At 38.2% G+C, this 23,492-nt stretch overlaps 2 long non-coding RNA genes across 2 annotated transcripts; one reads left to right on the top strand and one right to left on the bottom strand.

Moving 5' to 3' along the window:
* The first annotated feature begins 16,935 nt into the window (after window positions 1-16,935).
* On the top strand, window positions 16,936-18,128 carry LOC141904188 (uncharacterized). Its single transcript, XR_012619131.1, has 3 exons — window positions 16,936-17,042; window positions 17,801-17,921; window positions 18,011-18,128. It is a non-coding gene; the product is annotated as an uncharacterized LOC141904188 (long non-coding RNA).
* Window positions 18,129-18,207: 79 nt separating this feature from the next.
* Window positions 18,208-20,138, bottom strand: LOC141904187 (uncharacterized). The gene is made up of 4 exons (XR_012619130.1): window positions 20,022-20,138; window positions 19,291-19,378; window positions 18,755-18,815; window positions 18,208-18,657 (listed from the first exon to the last, which is right to left on the bottom strand). It is a non-coding gene; the product is annotated as an uncharacterized LOC141904187 (long non-coding RNA).
* Window positions 20,139-23,492: the final 3,354 nt, after the last annotated feature.

The following is a 23,492-nucleotide window of genomic DNA, read 5'->3' as shown; positions in this document are numbered from 1 at the left end:
GTAAAACCTGTTTGGAAATTCATTATTTTTAGAGAACTGTTCTATATAAATTATTCTATCTGTTTATGTTTCCAGCATTCAATCACTCAAAGATCACGGCTTAGTTTGATTTGGTGTGAAACTGCTCTTATTTCATAACAACTTAACTGACAATTTCTAAAATTTGTATTTAGGAGCTGAAATAACTGGAACCCTTGATAGAATCTGTGAACAGTAAACATTGGGAATTCACTTCACATTTGTTTAAGATGGACATCGCTTTAGATCCTCAAAACCGATACAGTACCGGTAAATATCTCTACAGATTCTAGTCTCTGTTTGACTGTACATTTATAAACTCATTTTCTGATTAGAAGCTACATTAATCAGTGAAGGCGAATTTTCAATCACTTCTATTCTGGTCAAAGTTCGAATCATCAAAATTATACAACTGTTGTATTCTAGGGTCTAAAATAAAGCTGAACTTGCAGTTAACATTGCGCTCCACAAGTCAAACGAGTCAGAAGCGGTGAGTTTTATATCGATTTATTGCAGTAATTTGTGGTGATCTTCAAATCAAGTCCAGAAAATGATGTTTTGATCGGTCAATGTTGGCAGGTATCAACGTTTTACTAGAGGATGCAGTCTAAAGCTACCATCAAACCTCTCAGAAATCTGCATATACTCGACACATTGTGATAAACTACTCATTAACCTGGTAGGTTTTCTGTCAATTGAACACAAACAAGTTGCAGTTTCTATCTATTTCATTAACCATTTTCTGGCATAATTTTCTCTTTCCAGAATGCAATACGCCCAACACTTTTTGGAACTGGAGAAATTAAAAATATTCACCTTCAAAGAGTAAAGAAGCTCTAGTTGCTGAAGCTGCTGCTATCGTTTTAAGAATTTATTTTCTCAGAAAATCATCAGTTCTCTTAACTTCATGACATTATGACTGTTGGAAGTGAAATCCTGCTAGATGGCACTGAACTTATCTGATATGAGTTTAGAAATGGTGAGTATTTCATCACTCCACTGTGCTCTAATTTCATAATATTCTAACATTTAATTATTCTGTACAGAATTTTTATGTGTGATTCTCCGGGAAGCAGTGCGGCTGATGCTGCTGCAGCTGCTGCTGCTTAATTCTGCTCAACACAAGTTTGAAAATGATTGATTTTCTAATAGAATTTAGCCCCAATTTCAGACTGCTATAAATACATTACTTAGTATTTTCATAGTATAATGATTTTTTGCAGCATGAAATTTGTCCAATAGAACAGTTTGAAAAGTGATCAAAGATTGAATAATGGTGTTGAATTATCTAGAATTATAAGGTGATTATAAATTCTAGTTACCGAATTATGTCATGAAAACAATTCCCACTTAACTGTTAATTCAATCGAACATTTTCTATGTAATATTTTCTCTATTCTAGGACGAAGTGGGGATCGGGACCAATTTGCCATTTGACAGGGACAGCGACCAACCATCTACCTGGAGCCAAATGAATATTGTTTATCTGTGCCGACCGGCACGGGCAGCCTACTGTTGTTCTGTTTATGATGGTTTGATAGACTGTGTATCACATATCCATAAAAACAATAGAGTCATCCCCTGATTCGTCTCTCAAAGCTGTGGTGTCATTTTTGCTAATAGAATAATAGCCTGACTCGGGCATAGAATATATAATTTAAACCCTGCTATATGCAAATTTAAAAGGCAAAATTCATTTATCAAGAATCAGAATCAAAATAATAAAAGTATAATGAAGAAATAACTAGAACAACCTATACGCACAAAATAACAATCCTCTCAACCTTAAGACTGAACACTCGCTTTACTTTCCTAATTAACTTGTTTTTCCCTGTTTTAGTTATTCTTCAGACTTGATGATGGTCTCTACAGAGACTCCAAAATGTTGTCTCTTTTACTTCTATTAAGTTTCTATATAGTGGGTTTTAGTGAAAATTGAAATTGAAGATTAAATGTAGCTGTAAAGCAGCGATAACTGGTTGCATTAGTTTGTAATTGTTTGTACCCCACGACCCAGTTTTATTGGTCTGGTTTTGTAAAAAATTGTATGATACACATATTGTATAATGATGTAATATGGACATGTTTTAAGTCACTCAATCAATGAAACCATAAAGTTGAAATATCGACAGGTTTTCTTTATTATGTGACTATAATATTTCGTGTGAACTGTTGTTCTGTTTTATTTGAATTAAGATGAATTTTCTGTGTTGTTTTAGTTGTGATTACAGACGCCAGCAGTTTCACACACACACTCAGTGCGTCACACGTAAATCCCACGGGTTCAGTTTCATAGAAATAATTTACTCAAAAAACTTCTCTTTTCGACTTTACCGCCTATATTGATTCATCCTTTCTCTGTGAAACTGTACTCGACGGTATTAAATACTCGCTATTCAGTGTGCGAAACTGCAGTATCTAAATCTGATTGAAACCCTCGCATCATAAACCAAATCCTACCGAGGGTACGGTTTCACATATACGGATTAGTTATCAAAGATCAACAAAAAAGATCTTTTTGTGAGATTTGATCCAGATTAAATTTCTTCACAAATTCAGTTAAAAAATGCATCGTTTTTTGTTGAACTGCGACCCCTGGCGTCCACTCGAGGAATTCATTTTTTTTTTCTTACTCTGGTATGCGAGGGTTTCAATTCCATGGTCCAACTACTATTCTTAAAAGGGCAGGGTCCAGTTCCACAGTTGTTGAATTAAGATTTAACTCTGGGCCCAGTTTCACAAAAAGGATTAAGGCCTAAATCGATTTAAGATAAACTGAATTAATGAAGAAATTAAACCGATTTAAGAGTTAAACCTTTTTGTGAAACTGGGTCCTGGGGTAACTCATTGAAAATGAATTAACTTTAACTCGGAGTTAACTCTAACACAACTGTGGAACTGCGTCCGGGTGTGTTACATGACAATGAGGAATAAATACAGATAATTGTTGCTGTAAGTCGTGTGTGCGTTATTTAATCATTTTTCGTGGCGGGGTCGAACCCAGGACACCTGTACATCCTCTATTCAGTATCAAGACCACTCTGAACCAGTATCAGTAATTACTGGTTCGAATCCGGGATACCCCTGTACATCCTCCATTCAACATCAGGACCAATCAGAATCAGTAATTACTTTTGTTAAGATATCAACATTTCACCGTACGGTGCTGCCTCTATGCTCATTGGTAGCGGGATTTTCATACACTAACGTTAGTCAACTCTGGCAAGCAAGGGTTACGGAGTATAGCTGGACAGCACGACGATTGCCAGAGTTGACTTCAGTTAGTGTATGGAAATCCCGCTAACGATGAGCATAGCGGCAGCACCGTACGGTCGGGACACCCGTGTACATCCTCCATTCAGCATCAGGACAACTTGGACCACTACTGAGTTCGAACCCGGGACACCCCTGTACATCCTCTAATCAGCATCAGGACCACTCTGAATCAGTATCAGTAATTACTGGTTCTCGAACCCGGGACACAACCCTGTACATCCTCCATTCAGCATCAGGACAACTTGGACCACTACTCAGTTCGAACCCTGGACACCCCTGTACAAAGACCACTCTGAACCAGTATCAGTAATTACTTGGTTCGAACGCGGGACACCCCGTACCCATTATGACGCGATTAGACACGTGTTCGATGGTCGTCCTCATTCAGAAGATGAATTTAATTGTGAAACATGGTCATATCCAGGAATGTTTAAACCCAGCGATCAATGTCTAGAGCGATTTCAACCTAGAGCGATTTCACCCACCCCGAGTGCTACTTGATAAAAGTTCCTGTGTATCAAGTTTAATCGTAATCGGTCCATTGGGTCAAGAGATATAGACATTTATCCAAAGCGACACCTATGGAAAAGAGTGGAAATTGTTGCATACCAACCTTAAAATAGATATTGTGGTTTTTATATATATTGAATAATGTCACCAACTCTTTTATTCATTTAGAAATAAACTACTGTATTGAGCGAAGTATCTTTTAAATAAAGTGGCCTCCACTAGATAAAGCAAATATATGTGTTCAAAATATATAAGTTAGTATAGAATCTATTGACCAAAAAACAACCCGAGTCAAACAGATGATCATCGTACTACAAATACCTCGCTTGGCCAAAAATTAGCCCCAACCTGAGGCACTAACCCTAACCCTAGATCGACCGTAACCCTAACCCTAGCAGGACTCGAACCTGCGAACTCCAGCATGCCAGCTGAGCACGCTAAGCACTAGACCGCTGAGTTCTGGTGGCTGCCATGGTTTGTGAATATGGTTGGTCAGTGTGGTAACAGGCCAACACTAGGGTTTCGGCGTTTATTAAACAGGCCAACACTAGGGTTTCTACGTTTATTAAACAGGCCAACACTAGGGTTTCTACGTTTATTAAACAGGCCAACACTAGGGTTTCTACGTTTATTAAACAGGCCAACACTAGGGTTTCTGCCTTTATTAAACAGGCCAACACTCGTCAGTGTTTGTTTCTTGGTAATTTTTGTGCCCTGGGGCCAGTTCGATGGGCGAAGACTGATTCTATTGGCTAATACAGTCAAACTAAATCGTTTAATCCGCATCGACCGAATTTTGGTCTAATCCGGATAATATATACAGTCAATTTAATCATTAATATACACGAAATGACTTTTAATCCGGATTTGCCGTAAAACGGATGAATTTTGTTGGTCCCAATGATCGGAATTAGGGAGATTCTATCATACCATTAATTTACTCTCCTTATATAAAGCTCTAATGTTGGTACAGTTATTAATTTCTAACAAACTAGTGTTGAGTGATGAATGAAATTTGACTTAAGAAAAATCTGTATTCCTCACATGCCGCAGTAAAATAGCAAGACTGCATCAAATTACAACCGTTCAGTGCTGCCCCTATGATAACGGAATTTCTGTGAACTAAAGTAGTAATTACGGAAACCTCGAAACGAATGATTAGATTGGTAAAGAGCGTGGTTTTCATTAGAATAAATTCTTTGAATATTGCGTAGAATATAAAACCTAATCTAATCGAAAAGATGCCGAGACCTGCATAGACTGGTTGCCATTTCTACCTGCGAATACAGGTGGCGGTGACCAGTCTACCGCCGGGAATCCCAATCTGAGGTACACTATGACGAAATATCAAAATGGCGTGCTTTACCATAACACGAAATTAAGCAAAAACCTCTCCTAATACAAACATTGCCACCCTCCTTCCCGACCCCTGAAATCAGTATTTCAATATTTGGTAAGTGTTTGTAACATTGGTTTAAATGGCGAAAAATATTCCATCTCAGATATTGCGGGAAATCATATTATTTCAGTCACATCCTACAAACAGTGCACATTGACATATGCCATGGTCATGGTGGCGCTCAGTCAAGCATAACGTCATTCCATCCTGATATTTCTAGATCACGATGGGCTTCATCTCGCTGTGTTGTAATGAATTTGTTCTAAAATGATTCCATCGACTGATTACATCAAACAGTGAAAACAGTGTAAGTTTATTTCATCTGTCGCTTAACCTATAGGCCTATTAATCGCAGTCAAACATGTGGGACACCAACATGCTCCCATGGCAGGGATTTGAACCTGATGACATCGCTTGCTACACTCAGCCACGGCACGAACCCCTGCCACACTAGACCGGGTGCGCAGGTACATGCGCAGCTTTACCGCGCGAAATCTTGCGGCACCAAACAGATTGCTCGTTAATCGCTGAGGTAAATTTCACAGAAGAACTATAAATGGGAAAACCCGGGCTCAAATAAAACTGAATTTCTGATTGGCTATTAATGACATCATCTAAGCTGCGCGTGTAGCTGCTGCGCACTAGGTCTAGTGTGGCAGGGTTTCGTACCGTGGCAATCTGGATGCCATCAGGTTCGAGTGCCTGCCGCAGGAGGATTGATGCCTCTACTTGCCTCCATTCGTCTGTGATATTGATGATGATGATCATCATCGGTTTCAGAAACAGATAATATTTAAACTGTTCGTTTTTTCATTACTTTCTTGTTTATATTTCATGTTCAACTCTAGATGCAAAACCTAAACTGTGGATAGAAAAACCCCGTGAATAAACGAACTGCAGATTTGAGCGAACAATCTAATTTGTAAGTTTGAATTTTAGATTTGATATTTCTGCAGTTATTTCTAAGGAAAGAAAACAATCTTAGATTTGTCTATTATAGGTATCACTTCAACATGTTCAACGGGAATTTTGATTCAGCACAGGAAAACAAGAATCACTCTTAGATTCAGCACAGGACAACAAGGAATCAGTGTTTCACAATCAGACTTTTTTGGTTTTGCGCCGGACATCGGGAATCATTCTTGGATTCAGCACAGGACAACAAGGAATCAGTGTTTTACTACCAGACTTTTTTATGATTTAGCACAGAACATCGGGAATCACTCTTGGATTTAGCATGACATCAGGAATCACTATAGCCTATGTGGAAATTCAAGATAAGTAACATTAATCTTTATTTATCGGTTGTTGAATTAATTTTAAGGGACCAATTTTATATTGTTTGTTATAAACCATGTTTTGAAATGAAATCTCAGAAACCTGTCACAGTTATTCAATCATTTCAAATTTCTTTTGGTGAATATTTGGCTATAATCAGCTCATGGTTGGGATTGTTATTTCTGTAAGCGGGTTTACAGGTTTTCTAAATTGTGATCAACTCAAATGTTATTTCTAATCAATATGAAACTGGTTCCTGATGTCAATAATACAACTGTTATCAATCATGTTCCTTCGTGATAATCAGATCATGTGTATCTTGAGAGTTAGAATTTCTATAGATTAAACTGCTATACTTATTTCATACTGATTGTACAGTTACAGATACATGTAACATTGTGTACAGATACAGAGTACAGATCACTGCATTACTTCATCCTGTGATTGAACAGTGATTTAATGTTCTCTCATCTTCATTAGATTCCCATCCATCTAACTAAAACATCAGAACATTTCAACTCATCTAACCACGGGGTTTGGGGAGGGTGGGTAGGGTTGGGGGAAGGGACGGTGGTAGGGAAGGGGTCTGGGAGGAAGGGCGGGAGGGATGGGGTGAGGGAGGGCGGGAGGGAAAGGGTCCGGGAGGGATGGGGTTTGGGAGGGTGGGAGGGATGTAGGGGTGGTGGTAGGACTTGGGAGGGTGGGAGGGATGTAGGGGTGGTGGTAGGACTTTGGAGGGAGGGATATAGGGTGGGGCTTTAGGGTTTAGGTACAGGTACAGGTGGTTTAGTCGTAGTTTTAGTCTCGAAATTCAGGATATTTCAGAAAATGTGTCCCATCTTTTTATTATTCTAAGAAATGATTAATCATTATGAAACACGTGACTGCAACATGTCATGTTTCAGTTGTTATGCATGACAAGCTGTATAAGCATCGGCCAATTGGACTCGTTCTATTTCACTGGTTGTTATTTCTATGAGACCTGGGTTTGATCCCCGGTGAGTGCGCACGTTATTTCACCGTCACTTCTCTCAATCGTTATGAGATAATTGCCCCCAGATTTCTGAATTGGGACATTTCAATTTTTAGGGCCATTATTTAATGTTGTCAGGAATGAGAGATATTTTTTGAATGATCACAAGTTCTGCTCCTTGGCTCCGATCAAAAAACGGTTTCATTAATAATTCAATGAAACAACAATCAAACGTAATAATTACTGTTGATATCTGGCGGTTTACTGATACATTTCCAGCTGAAAGATGTATTTTCTTCTGTGCTATTTTAAAAACGGCTGTAAATACTGGTTCTAAAATGAAGAACTGTATAGGACGACTTAGAATTGTTGACGAGAGTCGAGATGCAGTCACATTCATTGCTGCCTCCTCTTTTTTCTGCAGATTCTTAGACAGAGACCTACTCTTCATTTTTGGAAGAAGAGTATAGAACTCATTAGAATAAGTGATATGTTTTGTAATCACTTTTATTGACACACTTCTTCATTTGCCTTCATGGCACAGTATATCACTATTCGTAGATATCCTTAATAATTAGTTATCCTTTTCAAAAAGATGGGACACATTTTCTGAAATAAACTGTACAATTTTTAGGTGGGACAAAGATTGACACGGAGAGACTATTGTTCTATTATTATATTCATTTTAGAATAGGATAATATTCTATTTCTACCCTGTGACTTATAATTCTATTCTAGACAGAATTTAAGGGGCTGCGAACTAATTATACTTATATCACGAAATATTTTACTGAATTTAAAAGCTGTAAAAACAAATGATATTCAACCAGATGTAGTTTTTACAGTTAGGCTACGGCAATCTTCCTACTACAATGAGACTCTGATAAAGCGTGGGGGAGGTGTATCTAGTGTATTTTGCCATTTTTCACAATCATATCAGTTTATGAAAGTTATTTCATCCTCCGCTGTTATTTAGAATTTTATCAGTGCTTGATCAATTTGTCAGTTTATAGCTTTTAGACTTGGTCACTAAACCTGAGCTATGAACCAAACTTTGACTCTTTGGTCACCAAACAAAGACCATGAATGAAAGATTTAACTTTTTTTAAAGTTATTTCTGTTGCCTTCATGACTCAATATTTGAGAATGGAACAAATGACGTAGTTAATGAAAGATTCATCTGTATCAGTGTTGCTGCTGGTGCTGCAGCTGCTGCTGCTGCTGGTGCAACTAACACAACCTTTTGCTGTTTGTCTCTAAAAGATTAAACTTGATCCCAGTCGGAACTGATGAGAATTTTAGTGAGACGACAAATAAGGAAAAGCCATATGAAAAAATGTAAAGCGAATGCGTGAATAAAATAAAACAGCATGAAATGCTGATATAAAGAGTGGGGTCCGAGAGCAATTCAAAGGTTTAGTGTCCTGCACGCTTAGCGAGTGGGCAGGGGTCTATTCCTACCTCGACTCAAGTGCTAAAAGTCAGAGAAAAGAGTAAAAACGAAAAATGGCAAATGAAGGAAAAATGGCTGGAGTTCGTTCCACTGGGTTTAAGTGTTAACTTGAAAAGACAATCAAACAGATTATTTAATGACGTATATATTTTGCATCAGCAGTTTAAAAACATTGACTTATAACTTTTATGAATAGGATTCCATAAACTGCTTGCTTATATGAAACCTCTAGTAGAGAGTATTGAAATAGTCCACAATGGTTTCATTTAGTGACGTCATGTTGAATTGGTGAAGCAACATCAATAGCATTAATTGTTTTGATCTCAGCCATCATTCTTGTCCTTGGTTTGTGTTTGCCTTTCTCGCAACATTTTGTGAGTGTGGAGGTTTGGTTCGGGCTTATTCTTTGGTTCGGGTGAACCCTCCATATACGTCCCCCTACCTTACAACATTAAGTTCCTCAGGTTTGGTTTGATGTTTTGTAGATGAAACCTCTACAACTCAAACTCGCATCATTTGATGAAATGAAATCTGTTTACAGACGACTGCTGCAACTTGTCGTGAAACTGAGATATATTGTGAATACTTATTAGAGGGAGTAGAAATAATAGGAATAATTTGATGAAATTGATAAAGAAATCATCTGTAAAAATGAAGCCATGTGATTTTCAAGACCAACCCAGGCATATGATCATTTGAAGTCATCTGAATGCCTCCAAAATGTGTAGAGACAGTATCTGTGAGTCCCATCAATGATGCAATTGATTAAGGATTTTGATTTATAAATGAAATTGATATGATCGTGAAAAATGGCAAATCGTTTTGTAGTTATTGTACGGATGAGTGGTGTGTGAAGAGGAGACAACAGAGTTGAGGAGGCATTGAGGGAAGGCCAGGTGGGAGGGCATTGAGGGAGGGCCAGGTGGGAGGGCATTGAGGGTGGGCATTGAGGGAAGGCTACGTGGGAGGGCATTGAGGGAGGGCTAGGTGGGAGGGCATTGAGGGTGGGCATTGAGGGTGGGCCAGGCGGGAGGGCATTGAGGGAGGGAGGAAGGGAGGGAGGGAAGGGGTATCGGACGGTGGGAGGGAAGGGGTCCGGGAGGGCGGGAGGGAAGGGGTCGGGGAGGGAAGGGGTTTGGGAGGGGGGAGGGAAGGGGTCTGGGAGGGTGGGAGGGATGGGGTCTGGGAGGGTCGGGTCGGGAGGTTAGATGAGTTAAAATGTTCTGATGTTTTAGTTAGACGGATGAGAATCTAATGAAGATGAAAGAACATTAAATCACTGTTCAGTCACAGGATGAAGTAATGCAGTGATCTGTACTCTGTATCTGTACACAATGTTACATGTATCTGTAACTGTTCAATCAGTATGAAATAAGTACAGCAGTTTAATCTACAGAAATCCTGTACTGTTTCTGTCTGATTGATTGATAATTTGAGATGTTACATTCTGCTCTATTGTCACTGATTATTGTTTCTTTTTCTTTTCAGAATGAAATGAATCCAATAGAATTTACAATCTAAACTGGCTCATTTAAAGGTAAGTACAAAACTGGTAATGAATTTCTCCACAGAATGCTTCACAGTCTCTGTTGATATTTTGAATTATTTTTGAACTAAAAATTACAGTTTTACTCTCAGTTACAGGTTGAGATACACACCGCAGCAGCAGCAGCACTGGCAGTACCCGCAGTACCAGCACCATGCAGCAACAGCTGCAACAGCAGCACTGGCAGTACCTGCAGTACCAGCACCATGCAGCAACAGCAGCACTGGCAGTACCCGCAGTACCAGCACCATGCAGCAACAGCGCCACCAGCAGCTGCAACAGCAGCACTGGCAGTACCTGCAGTACCAGCACCATGCAGCAACAGCGCCACCAGCAGCGGCAGCAGCAGGTAAAACCTGTTTGGAAATTCATTATTTTTAGAGAACTGTTCTATATAAATTATTCTATCTGTTTATGTTTCCAGCATTCAATCACTCAAAGATCACGGCTTAGTTTGATTTGGTGTGAAACTGCTCTTATTTCATAACAACTTAACTGACAATTTCTAAAATTTATATTTAGGAGCTGAAATAACTGGAACCCTTGATAGAATCTGTGAACAGTAAACATTGGGAATTCACTTCACATTTGTTTAAGATGGACATCGCTTTAGATCCTCAAAACCAATACGGTACCGGTAAATATCTCTACAGATTCTAGTCTCTGTTTGACTGTACATTTATAAACTCATTTCCTGATTAGAAGCTACATTAATCAGTGAAGGCGAATTTTCAATCACTTCTATTCTGGTCAAAGTTCGAATCATCAAAATTATACAACTTTTGTATTCTAGGGTCCAAAATAAAGCTGAACTTGCAGTTAACATTGCGCTCCACAAATCAAACAAGTCAGAAGCGGTGAGTTTTATATCGATTTATTGCAGTAATTTGTGGTGATCTTCAAATCAAGTCCAGAAAATGATGTTTTGATCGGTCAATGTTGGCAGGTATCAACGTTTTACTAGAGGATGCAGTCTAAAGCTACCATCAAACCTCTCAGAAATCTGCATATACTCGACACATTGTGATAAACTACTCATTAACCTGGTAGGTTTTCTGTCAATCGAACACAAACAAGTTGCAGTTTCTATCTATTTCATTAACCATTTTCTGGCATAATTTTCAGAATGCAATACGCCCAACACTTTTTGGAACTGGAGAAATTAAAAATATTCACCTTCAAAGAGTAAAGAAGCTCTAGTTGCTGAAGCTGCTGCTATCGTTTTAAGAATTTATTTTCTCAGAAAATCATCAGTTCTCTTAACTTCATGACATTATGACTGTTGGAAGTGAAATCCTGCTAGATGGCACTGAACTTATCTGATATGAGTTTAGAAATGGTGAGTATTTCATCACTCCACTGTGCTCTAATTTCATAATATTCTAACATTTAATTATTCTGTACAGAATTTTTATGTGTGATTCTCCGGGAAGCAGTGCGGCTGATGCTGCTGCAGCTGCTGCTGCTTAATTCTGCTCAACACAAGTTTGAAAATGATTGATTTTCTAATAGAATTTAGCCCCAATTTCAGACTGCTATAAATACATTACTTAGTATTTTCATAGTATAATGATTTTTTGCAGCATGAAATTTGTCCAATAGAACAGTTTGAAAAGTGATCAAAGATTGAATAATGGTGTTGAATTATCTAGAATTATAAGGTGATTATAAATTCTAGTTACCGAATTATGTCATGAAAACAATTCCCACTTAACTGTTAATTCAATCGAACATTTTCTATGTAATATTTTCTCTATTCTAGGACGAAGTGGGGATCGGGACCAATTTGCCATTTGACAGGGACAGCGACCAACCATCTACCTGGAGCCAAATGAATATTGTTTATCTGTGCCGACCGGCACGGGCAGCCTACTGTTTGTGATGGTTTGATAGACTGTGTATCACGTATACATAAAAACAATAGAGTCATCCCCTGATCTCTCAAAGCTGTGGTGTCATTTTTGCTAATAGAATAATAGCCTGACTCGGGCATAGAATATATGATTTAAACCCTGTTATATGCAAATTTAAGGCAAAATTCATTTATCAAGAATCAAAGTAATAAAAGTATAATGAAGAAATAACTAGAACAACCTATACGCACAAAATAACAATCCTCTCAACCTTAAGACTGAACACTCGCTTTACTTTCCTAATTAACTTGTTTTTCCCTGTTTTAGTTATTCTTCAGACTTGATGATGGTCTCTACAGAGACTCCAAAATGTTGTCTCTTTTACTTCTATTAAGTTTCTATATAGTGGGTTTTAAAGTTTTAGGGAAAATTGAAATTGAAGATTAAATGTAGCTGTAAAGCAGCGATAACTGGTTGCATTAGTTTGTAATTGTTTGTACCCCACGACCCAGTTTTATTGGTCTGGTTTTGTAAAAAAAATTGTATGATACACATATTGTATAATGATGTAATATGGACATGTTATGACAAGTCACTCAATCAATGAAATCATAAAGTTGAAATATCGACAGGTTTTCTTTATTATGGGACTATAATAATTATTTCGTGTGAACTGTTGTTCTGTTTTATTTGAAATAAAGATGAATTTTCTGTGTTGTTTTAGTTGTGATAACAGACGCCAGCAGTTTCACACACACTCAGTGCGTCGCACGTAAATCCCACGGGTTCAGTTTCATAGATAATTAACTAAAAAAACTTTACTCAATTCGACTTTACCGTCTCAATAAATGAATATTTTTGAAGAAACTGAGCCTAGGGTACAGTTTCACGAACCAATTGCGTTCAAACATTTTATTTTGAAGAAAAAATTAAATCCAAGTTGAAATTGATTCATCCTTTCTCTGTGAAACTGGACACTCGCTATTCAGTGTGCGAAACTGCGGCATCTAAATCTGATTGAAACCCGCATCATAAACCAAATCCTACCGACGGATTAATTATCATCAAAGATTTGTGAGATTTGATCAATTTCTTCGCAAATTCATTTAAAAAATGGATCGTTTTTTGTGAAACTGCGGCCCCTGGTGTCCACTCGAGGGATTCATTTATTCTTTTTCACCCTGGTATGCGAGGGTTTCAATTCGATGGTCCAACTACTATTCTTAAAAAGGCAGGTGCATTACATGACAATGAGGAATAAATGTAGATAAATTTTGCTGAAAGTCGTGTTTACGTTATTTTATCATTTTTCGAGAAACGGGGTCATTCATTTATTACGTACGCATTAGGGGAGGGGGAGGGGGTCAGTGCAATTGCGTACTGTAATGCTTAATGTATATGAGAAAATGTCCGATTTTGCGTACAGAGGGGGAGGGGGGTTGAAAATTTCAAATTTTATGCGTACGTAATAAATGAATGATCCCAACAACCTAGAATAGTGCTGGGTTCGAACCCGGGACACCCCTGTACATTTTCTAATCAGCATCAGGACCTCTCTGAATCAGTATCAGTAATTACTGAGTTCGAACCCGGGATACCCCTGTACATCCTCCATTCAGCATCAGGACCAATCAGAATCAGTACCAATAGACCGGATTTGAACCCGGGATGCCCCTCTACATCCTATATTCAGGACCAGGACCACTCTGAATCAGTTATCAGTAATTACTTTTGTTAATATATCAACATTTTACCGTACGGTGCTGCCTCTATGCTCATCGGTAGCGGGATTTTCATACACTAACGTTAGTCAACTCTGGCAAGCAAGGGTAACGGAGTATAACTGGACAGCACGACGATTGCCAGAGTTGACTTCAGTTAGTGTACGGAAATCCCGCTAACGATGAGCATAGCGGCAGCACCGTACGGTCGGGACACCCCTGTACATCCTCTATCCAACATCAGGACAACTTGGACCACTACTGAGTTCGAACCCGGGACACTCCTGTACATCATCTAATCAGCATCGGGACCTCTCTGAATCAGTATCAGTAATTACTGGGTTCGAACTCGGGATACCCCTGTACATCCTCTTCTCAGTATCAAGACCACTCTGAACCAGTATCAGTAATTACTTGGTTCGAACGCGGGACACCCCGTACCCATTATGATGCGATTAGACACGTGATCGATGGTCGTCATCATTTAGAAGATGAATTTAATTGTGAAACATGGTCATATCCAGGAATGTTTAAACCCGGCGATCAATGTATCGACTAAAACCGTGTCTATATCGATATTTGTACTGTTAATCGTCGTATTAACGGATACATCTTCTTTACGATAACCTACAACGATACGATTTCAAACTGTGTTCTACCCGTACTCGAAGTAGGCCTAACTACCAATTTCACGTTGTTTGGAGCCAATTTAGGACAGTGTAACTTCAACCTAGAGCGATTTCACCCACCCCGAGTGCTACTTGATAAAAGTTCCTGTGTATCAAGTTTAATCGTAATCGGTCCATTGGGTCAAGAGATATAGACATTTATCCAAAGCGACACCTATGGAAAAGAGTGGAAATTGTTGCATACCAACCTTAAAATAGATATTGTGGTTTTTATATATATTGAATAATGTCACCAACTCTTTTATTCATTTAGAAATAAACTACTGTATTGAGCGAAGTATCTTTTAAATAAAGTGGCCTCCACTAGATAAAGCAAATATATGTGTTCAAAATATATAAGTTAGTATAGAATCTATTGACCAAAAAACAACCTGAGTCAAACAGATGATCATCGTACTACAAATACCTCGCTGGGCCAAAAATTAGCCCCAACCTGAGGCACTAACCCTAACCCTAGATCGACCGTAACCCTAACCCTAGCGGGACTCGAACCTGCGAACTCCAGCATGCCAGCCGAGCACGCTAACCACTAGACCGCTGAGTTCTGGTGGCTACCAATGTTTGTGAATACGTGTGGTCAGTGTGGTACAAGGCCAACACTTGGGTTTCTGCGTTTATTAAACAGGCCAACACTCGCGTCAGTGTTTGTTTCTTGGTAATAGCCTTTTTAGTGCCCTGGGGCCAGTTCCATGGGTGATGGCTTAGGAGGTGAATCTAAGCTTTTCTCATATCGGTATTTGTACATAACTCAATCGTGAACGTCTTTCTGTATTCCAAGACTGATTCTATTGGCTAATACAGTCAAAGTAAATCGTTTAATCCGCATCGGCTTAATCCGAATTTTGGTCTAATCCGGATAATATTTACTGTCAATTTAATCATTTAATTTAATCATTTAATCATTAATTATACACGAAAATAACTTTTAATCCGGATTTGCCGCAAAACGGATGAATTTTGTTGGTCCCAATGATCGGAATTAGGGAGATTCTATCATACCATTTACTCTCCTTAAAGCTCTAATGATGGTACAGTTATTAATTTCTAACAAACTAGTGTTGAGTGATGAATGAAATTTGACTTACGAAAAATCTGTATTCCTCAGACGAGGTATTTCATAGCCGTCGCAGGATTCTTACTAGAGTGGGATGCGACGGCTGACATAGCCGCAACTTATATTTTGAAAGCCCTGCTGCTCAACATCATCACGTTCAAGTGACTTAAGAAAAATAAGTTTCATGCAAGAGTCACGCATAAAAACAAAATATAAATATTATATCTAGCCCATTTGAAAAGGAGGGGTATTTAGAATCGGTAAGAAAAATAAACGGCTGAAAGTTTTGATAACGTATCAATGAACTATATACTAGATTACGTATATAATTCGGGTAGTGAAGTTCTATATCCTACGTTCTGAATGTTTAAGATATTTGTAAACTTCCTATAATGATAATAATATATTTCCCTATAAAAACCTAAATAACATGATTACATTCGTTGATATTAAGAAATTTTTCCTACCTACAAAACTGCAACTTTTCACCAGTTTCCGACCTGATCCAGTTATTTCATAGTTAATCCAATCCTGAGTCAATTTGATTCCGAGTCCAAGTCTTTAAACGTTCACAAAATCTAGTTTTCAGGCGAAATTTTCTATCGAAGTTCGGTTGAAAATGTTCCAATTTTTTCAGTTCATACAATCTTAAAACTTTCCAAAAACAATTTCTCCGTAATGAACATACGATTCCCGATTGGATTAATTCCTTTCCGAGTAAAATCCAATCAGAATAGCGAAAGATGGCGCACGATTCGATTGATATTACGATTTATTCGATGAAATCGAATTTCCCGGCGCCTGCGACAAGCCCAGGCACGCTCCAGTACGCGGCCGCTGATTGGCTAATCGATCTCAATTGGGGGATATCGTCTATTGCTAGTGCGCGGGATATGTCAATTGTGGCGTGTTCTATTGTGTTGCAACAATAGGGGGATGAGCTATTGCGACAGCGGTTGCGGGATGGGTCCATTTGTTACATATATCTTGAAATATCGAGCCGGGGATAGTTCTATCCTCGATACTTTACTGATTGAGGTTTTAGAGGTGTTTATAAAGGTTTATCGCCGTTTTTAATGATATCTGTAAAAAAGGAACTTGAAGATGCGACTACCCTCTCACTGGACGGGTCTATGTTTGTGATATCATTATAGAGACGGCGTCGCGCACGAGATAATATGATACATGTGACTGCAGCATATCATTATGTAGAAATCATATGGAGGGCAAAATTCTCTCGATTCTATCGGGCGACGAACGTACAACGAACAGGTTCGTAGATGAGACTCCTTTGATATACGATTAGGCGCCATGTACTGGTCGGGGATGGGGGCAAGAGAAGCGAAATAAAGGCTCAAAGTTACTGATCGAATAAGTGTCCAAACTCAGTCAAACATGTCAACTTGAACCCAGGTGGCGATTAATGTAGTCCGAGGTTTGACTTATACCACATGCGGATGCGCGTCTGGGGACGGGGTGTTTGGGATGTGACAAATGATTATTCCAGTTTTCCTGCTGCGTGTCCGTGTTATCCTAAACCAGGGAAAAGAAGAGACCAGAAGACCATACACCATCAGACCATAATATCGAGAAATAATCGTCTATTTATAAAGATATTTCTATTTATTTCCATTAACACTACATAGACCTATATAAGATTGATTCTATAGTAAAAATGAGTTAGTCTTTGTATGGAAGGAAAATTTTGGAAAGAAATTTGGTGTCAAATATGCGGACGCTGGAACCCGAGAAAAATCCTCTCCTTCAACAGCCAATGGCAAGTTACAGGGTTCGAATCATGGACACAAGAGTTTAATTCATTGAATACATTTCATTCTATATTTCCCATAGATGATGCATAAGAAATAAGGTGCATTGAAACTCCATTGATTATCAATTCAGAAAATAGATAAGGTTCCTCTAGGGGCACATAGGCCTATAGATATTGATATTGATGAAAGCAGAATGTAGCCTAAGCAATAATGACACTTTTTAAGTAAATAATGCAAATATCTTTTCTTAATTTATAGCTTGATTCTGAAGAAGGGGAGAACACAGTTTTCATGACAGTTTTCATCATCATCTGTGCGGTCTGAAGTATCTAGGGGTCACCCGGACTCAACATTACGGCCTCCAGTATCATCATTCGAGGTTAATTTTATATTTCTATGAAATATTTTGCTCAAATAAATTCATTTTGTTATCATATCAATGAAAATAAGTGTAGTTATTCATTTCAGTATGAAATTTCGCTGTGTTTTGAGGAATTACTAATTTTCCAGACATCGGATCCAGAAATTCACCTTGCCATCACCAGGACAATGCATCAGTCAAAACAAACAACAATCACTCAGAAATGAAGCCCTGTAGATTCTTATATTTGGTTAAAAGTTTGTTTATATTGGTTGAGTAGATTTTGAATGATGCAAAGTTAGAGTTTCAGTACTGATGGTTAATTTCACTGTCCTATCCCTGAAGGGCTTTTAGTCACTCAGATTTTGTGATAAAATGTGTACAGATCAAAAGTTCACAACTCAAATTTCCGATAGATGGCGCCTGCGATATATAACTCATTTTGCCAACCGTCGCAATTAGCTTTTCCAGTAATTTAGTGGTTCAGCAAAATTCCAAGAGGTGGCGAACATGTAACTAATGTATGTGAAGTAATAAGACACCTTGGTTCATCATCTGATCAGAATCACTGGGTTTGAACCTGGGACATCGCAACACAGTCATTGGGTTCGAACCTGAGACATTCCTCCAAATCCTCCAATCAGCATGAAACATCACAGTCATTTAGATTCAATAATTCATTCATTTGACGCGCAGTCAATTTCAGGTGTAGACGTGTCGCAGGTTTCAGTTATTGAAATCCTCCTCCATTAGACTGAAAAAAAATCAAACAACGTTCATTATAACATCATTAGAGCAATTCACAAAAATCATATCAAATATTCGACATGAATAAGAGTAACTAAACAAACCTGATCTAAACATCATCTTCTTTTGAGTAGAATAAACAAAACTCTAGCGTTACGCCTACATCTGAAATAATACAAAACACTGAAAATCATTATTTCTTCATCAGATAAAAAATGAAAACAGATTCAACAAGATTCAAAATGCTTTTAGTATCAAGAATTTTCAGTGTTACAATCTTTTTTTCATACAAGACTTAACGGTAAATTGGTTCAGACTTAGAGCAGGGAACACTATAAGAATCATATTACAGATTTCGAATCGAAATTTGCAGCATGTTCGTTGCTCAGCAGCAGGTGAATCGCACCATTCAAACATGTTTGATATTTCCACAGTAAATTTCATCGCAGCAAAATTTTTGTTTAGTCCCAAACACAGTAAATTGAGCCGCAATCTTTGACAAGCTTTCAAATCATGATGGCATCAATGATTTGAGAACGGCGCTGAAAACCTGCTTGGATTTTGGTTAACTCTGTTTTAAAACACCACTGAAACTATTTAGTTTCTAGAGGTCTGTGATTAGGGCCTAAGATATATCTACCTGAATCGAGGGATCACTTGTTCACTTCATCGCCAAACAGTTATTCCGGCTTGAACTTCCTGATGACTGCAGTTAGTAGAGCATCACCCTGAAATAAACATAGAAACCTGTCAGAGAAAGCACTATAAAATCAAGGGTATCGGCGGGGTCAAATTCTTTATCTGTGTTGATAGCAATTACAGGGACTTGACACAAAAGGATTTTGACCCCAGTATCCTCAGTCTTTTTATATATAGTACCTAGGATACTGGGGTCAAAATGCTCAAATGCTCCATCTGTATTGATAGTAATAGTTTATATTAGGCCTCAATCCACACTAGATATACATTTTACTAATTGAATCTTGAATGTCGGCCGACAGTTTTACACGCATTAGCTCGACATGGCGGTTTTATGTCCAACACACAGGAGCTTATGACAATTTGATGGAGGATGGACCACACCAGTATCCTTATATAGATAGGGGGCTAACTGCAGTTTGGGTCACCTATCCACTGGGTGGCGCTAGTGTTATTAAAGAATAGTGTTATGGTAAGGTTAGGTACATACCATTAGGGACACCTAAACTGCAGTCATACCTAGATAGGGATACTGGCAACTGGTGTCATCCATCCGTCCATCAAATTGTGACGGAATTCATTGTGACAAGCCCCTGTGTTCCGACACCTTCCATCTCGAATCACCTTCAACCGTACAACAAAAGTATTCGATTCATAAGTAAATTTACTTACTGTTTTTCAATGTTGAAATGGTTTGAAGACATTCACTTCTGCGTTGAAAGAGAAGCTTCTAAATATTTCAAGTGTAAATTTCGATTGATTCGTCCGCCATCATTCTTAAATGGGACATACTCCACTTGGGAGGGCTAGTTCTGTAGTCCGCGCAGATCGAGGTCGACTAGGGCTCAGGGGCATTAGCGCTCCGGGCACCAACTAAAGAGTTCACGATAGTGCCCGCGGTAGACTTTACATGCCGCTCCGAATTGATAGTTGCGGGAAATAAAACCACGAAATTAGGAATTTGTTGCGATTTCCGTGCAATAGTTCACTGAAGAATTATGTGAAAAATATTCCCAATAAAATACCGGTATTTCAAACAAAGAAACTTAATAACTTAAATCGGAGAGGTATTTCACCTAGTTTATCAGCGGGGCGCGGCCGACATCGACAAGTTCTATATTTCTGTGATAAATTTCTATAACGTATTTTGCTCAAATAAACTCATTTCATTATCATATCGATGAAAATAATCGTAGTTATTCATTTCAGGATGAAATTTGGCTCTGCTTTGAGGAATTACTATTTTTCCAGACATCGGATCCAGAATATCACCTTGCCATCACCATGACAACGCACCAGTCAAAACAAACAACAATCATTCAGAAATGAAGCCCAGTAGATTCTAAAATTTGGTTTCAAGTTTATTTATTTTGGTTGAGTAGATTCTGGATGATGCAAAGTTTACCAGAGACACTGGTTTTACCAAAATCATCTCTGGGGGACAGTGCCAATCCTGGAAGGGTTTTAACAGTCACTCAGATATCGTGTTCCACTGCATTCAGATCAAACCAACAGTTCACACTCAACTTGAGAAATACATTGTGTTAATCTAAAATAAATTTCACGTTTTTTTTACACTCAAGATATAAATTAGAATACAATACGTGGAGTTCCACTAATCATGGTCGATGTTTACGTACAAACTGACGATCAAAACCCGGCAAACTCGATACAATAGAAAAACCTTCCACACTCTGGAGCTCGTTCTGTCTATTCTGGACGCCGTCCTAAACCGTCTCCGGGTGTAAAACTGCAGAGCTTCATCACCCGTAACAGAACCTGTCTTCTTTACATAAATATCATCATAATGATATAAACTATCAATAACGTGTTTTATTCCTGATATAGCTATTTAAATCTAAAACTACATTTTAAATGTGAAATGTTCTTTAAAAGGTCAAAATCAAGATGGCGGCTTTTTCAAGTAAAACCTCGAAATTAAAAAACAATTTCTACAGTAATAAACATCTGTATTAAGATAAAATCCCACTATTTTAATCTGTAAATAGTGGGATTTTATCTTATTATCCGTTCATCACGTTTGAGTGTGGTTATCGTTCTACATCTGTATTGTCTATATGTGTGACGCGCGTTGTTGTACAAGGACAGCTGGTGACTGATAATAGTAACCGTTTTGTTGACAGACGACTGTATTATCTGTAATTGACTTGAATTAATGACACTGATCAAATTTGAATTTCTCCATCTTCACTAGTTGTATACGGTATCGACTGATTCACTGTTTGATTCACCGTAGATGATGTTCGGAAATCCACGCTTTGAGAATACGAACATTTCCCCCTATCACGTAGTTATGTGGTTCAATGTCAGTTAGAGCAAATTAAGATTACGAAAGTGACACTTATAGGGCCAGTTTTTGGACTACGTGTTTATCAGATTTTGTTAAACTTTGAATATCAGACGGACTGTACATATAATCAGCCCACGATAAACCAGGTACCACTATAATAAATACGTGTATTTTGAACATAAGATGTAGAACACCAGAAGATCTCAATCTCTCTAGTCAATCTGAAAATTATTTCATTTCATCTTCCATTTCTCCTTTTCTATTAGTATTTTTTAAACCATCGAATTATTCAATATTGTAAAAAGTAAGTTCCGCCATTTATATTGAAAATTATAAATCCAACCATCATTTTTTTTATACTAAGTTGTTTAATTGAAGAACTTAATTGTAACGTACAAAATAAACTCGATGATTTTTTGCTGAATAAAACTTAAGTGAATATTTTAATCGCTTGATGTTTACGTCATACGGTTTACTTCTGTAAAAGTCGAAAAAGTTTATCTTATTTGTAAACTGTCGAAACGCTATCATTTTTCTGATAACAACAATTTTCTATTAAGACCCCATCGACGCCAATAATAAATTACCCTTTTTCCACCAAAATGGCATTTAGGGGACGACAGGAATCATGAAATAGCCTCAACAAAGGCAAAATAGGCCCAAACAATAGGTAATAGCACCTGGCTCGCCAACCCAATTTAGGACAGTGTAACTTCAACCTAGAGCGATTTCACCCACCCCGAGTGCTACTTGATAAAAGCTCCTGTGTATCAAGTTTAATCGTAATCGGTCCATTGGGCCAAGAGATATAGACATTTATCCAAAGCGACACCTATGGAAAAGAGTGGAAATTGTTGCATACCAACCTTAAAGTAGATATTGTGGTTTTTATATATATTGAATAATGTCACCAACTCTTTTATTCATTTAGAAATAAACTACTGTATTGAGCGAAGTATCTTTTAAATAAAGTGGCCTCCACTAGATAAAGCAAATATATGTGTTCAAAATATATAAGTTAGTATAGAATCTATTGACCAAAAAACAACCCGAGTCAAACAGATGATCATCGTACTACAAATACCTCGCTGGGCCAAAAATTAGCCCCAACCTGAGGCACTAACCCTAACCCTAGATCGACGGTAACCCTAACTCTAGCAGGACTCGAACCTGCGAACTCCAGCATGCCAGCCGAGCACGCTAACCACTAGACCGCTGAGTTCTGGTGGCTAACTTAGTTTGTGAATACGTGTGGTCAGCGTTCTGCGTTTATTAATCAGGCCAACACTCGCGTCAGTGTTTGTTTCTTGGTAATAGCCTTTTTAGTGCCCTGGGGCCAGTTCCATGGGTGATGGCTTAGGAGGTGAATCTAAGTTTGTTAGTTTGTCTGGTCATTGTGTTAACCAGTGACCGGTCAGGTGTGGTGACCAGTGAACCAATCAGTCAAATGTGATGATCAGTCAGGTTGTGGTGACTGGCGACCAGTCAGATGTGGTGACTCTTCACTGACTACCCGCTATTATTCTCTGATTACAACAGTTTCTAATCAGACCTGATCTAAATTGGCGCCGCCAGTAATGAATTAAAGCCTTTCTCTTCTATCAACGCTATCAAAATTTACCAGCTGAATTTGTTCTATTTTGACAATATTGATGTATTTAAATGATACAGAGACAGAATTAGGCTAAGGGTATCGTATCGTATCGTATCGTATCGTATCGTATCGTATCGTATCGTATCGTATCGTATCGTATCGTATCGTATCGTATCGTATCAATATTTATTCCTACCTTACAGATTCTGCGACTCCTGTGTGTGTGTATGAATTCAGT

Source organism: Tubulanus polymorphus, chromosome 4, assembly GCF_964204645.1.
Source record: "Tubulanus polymorphus chromosome 4, tnTubPoly1.2, whole genome shotgun sequence".
Taxonomy (NCBI): Eukaryota; Metazoa; Nemertea; class Palaeonemertea; order Tubulaniformes; family Tubulanidae; genus Tubulanus; species Tubulanus polymorphus.
This window is presented reverse-complemented; position numbering and strand designations above follow the sequence as displayed.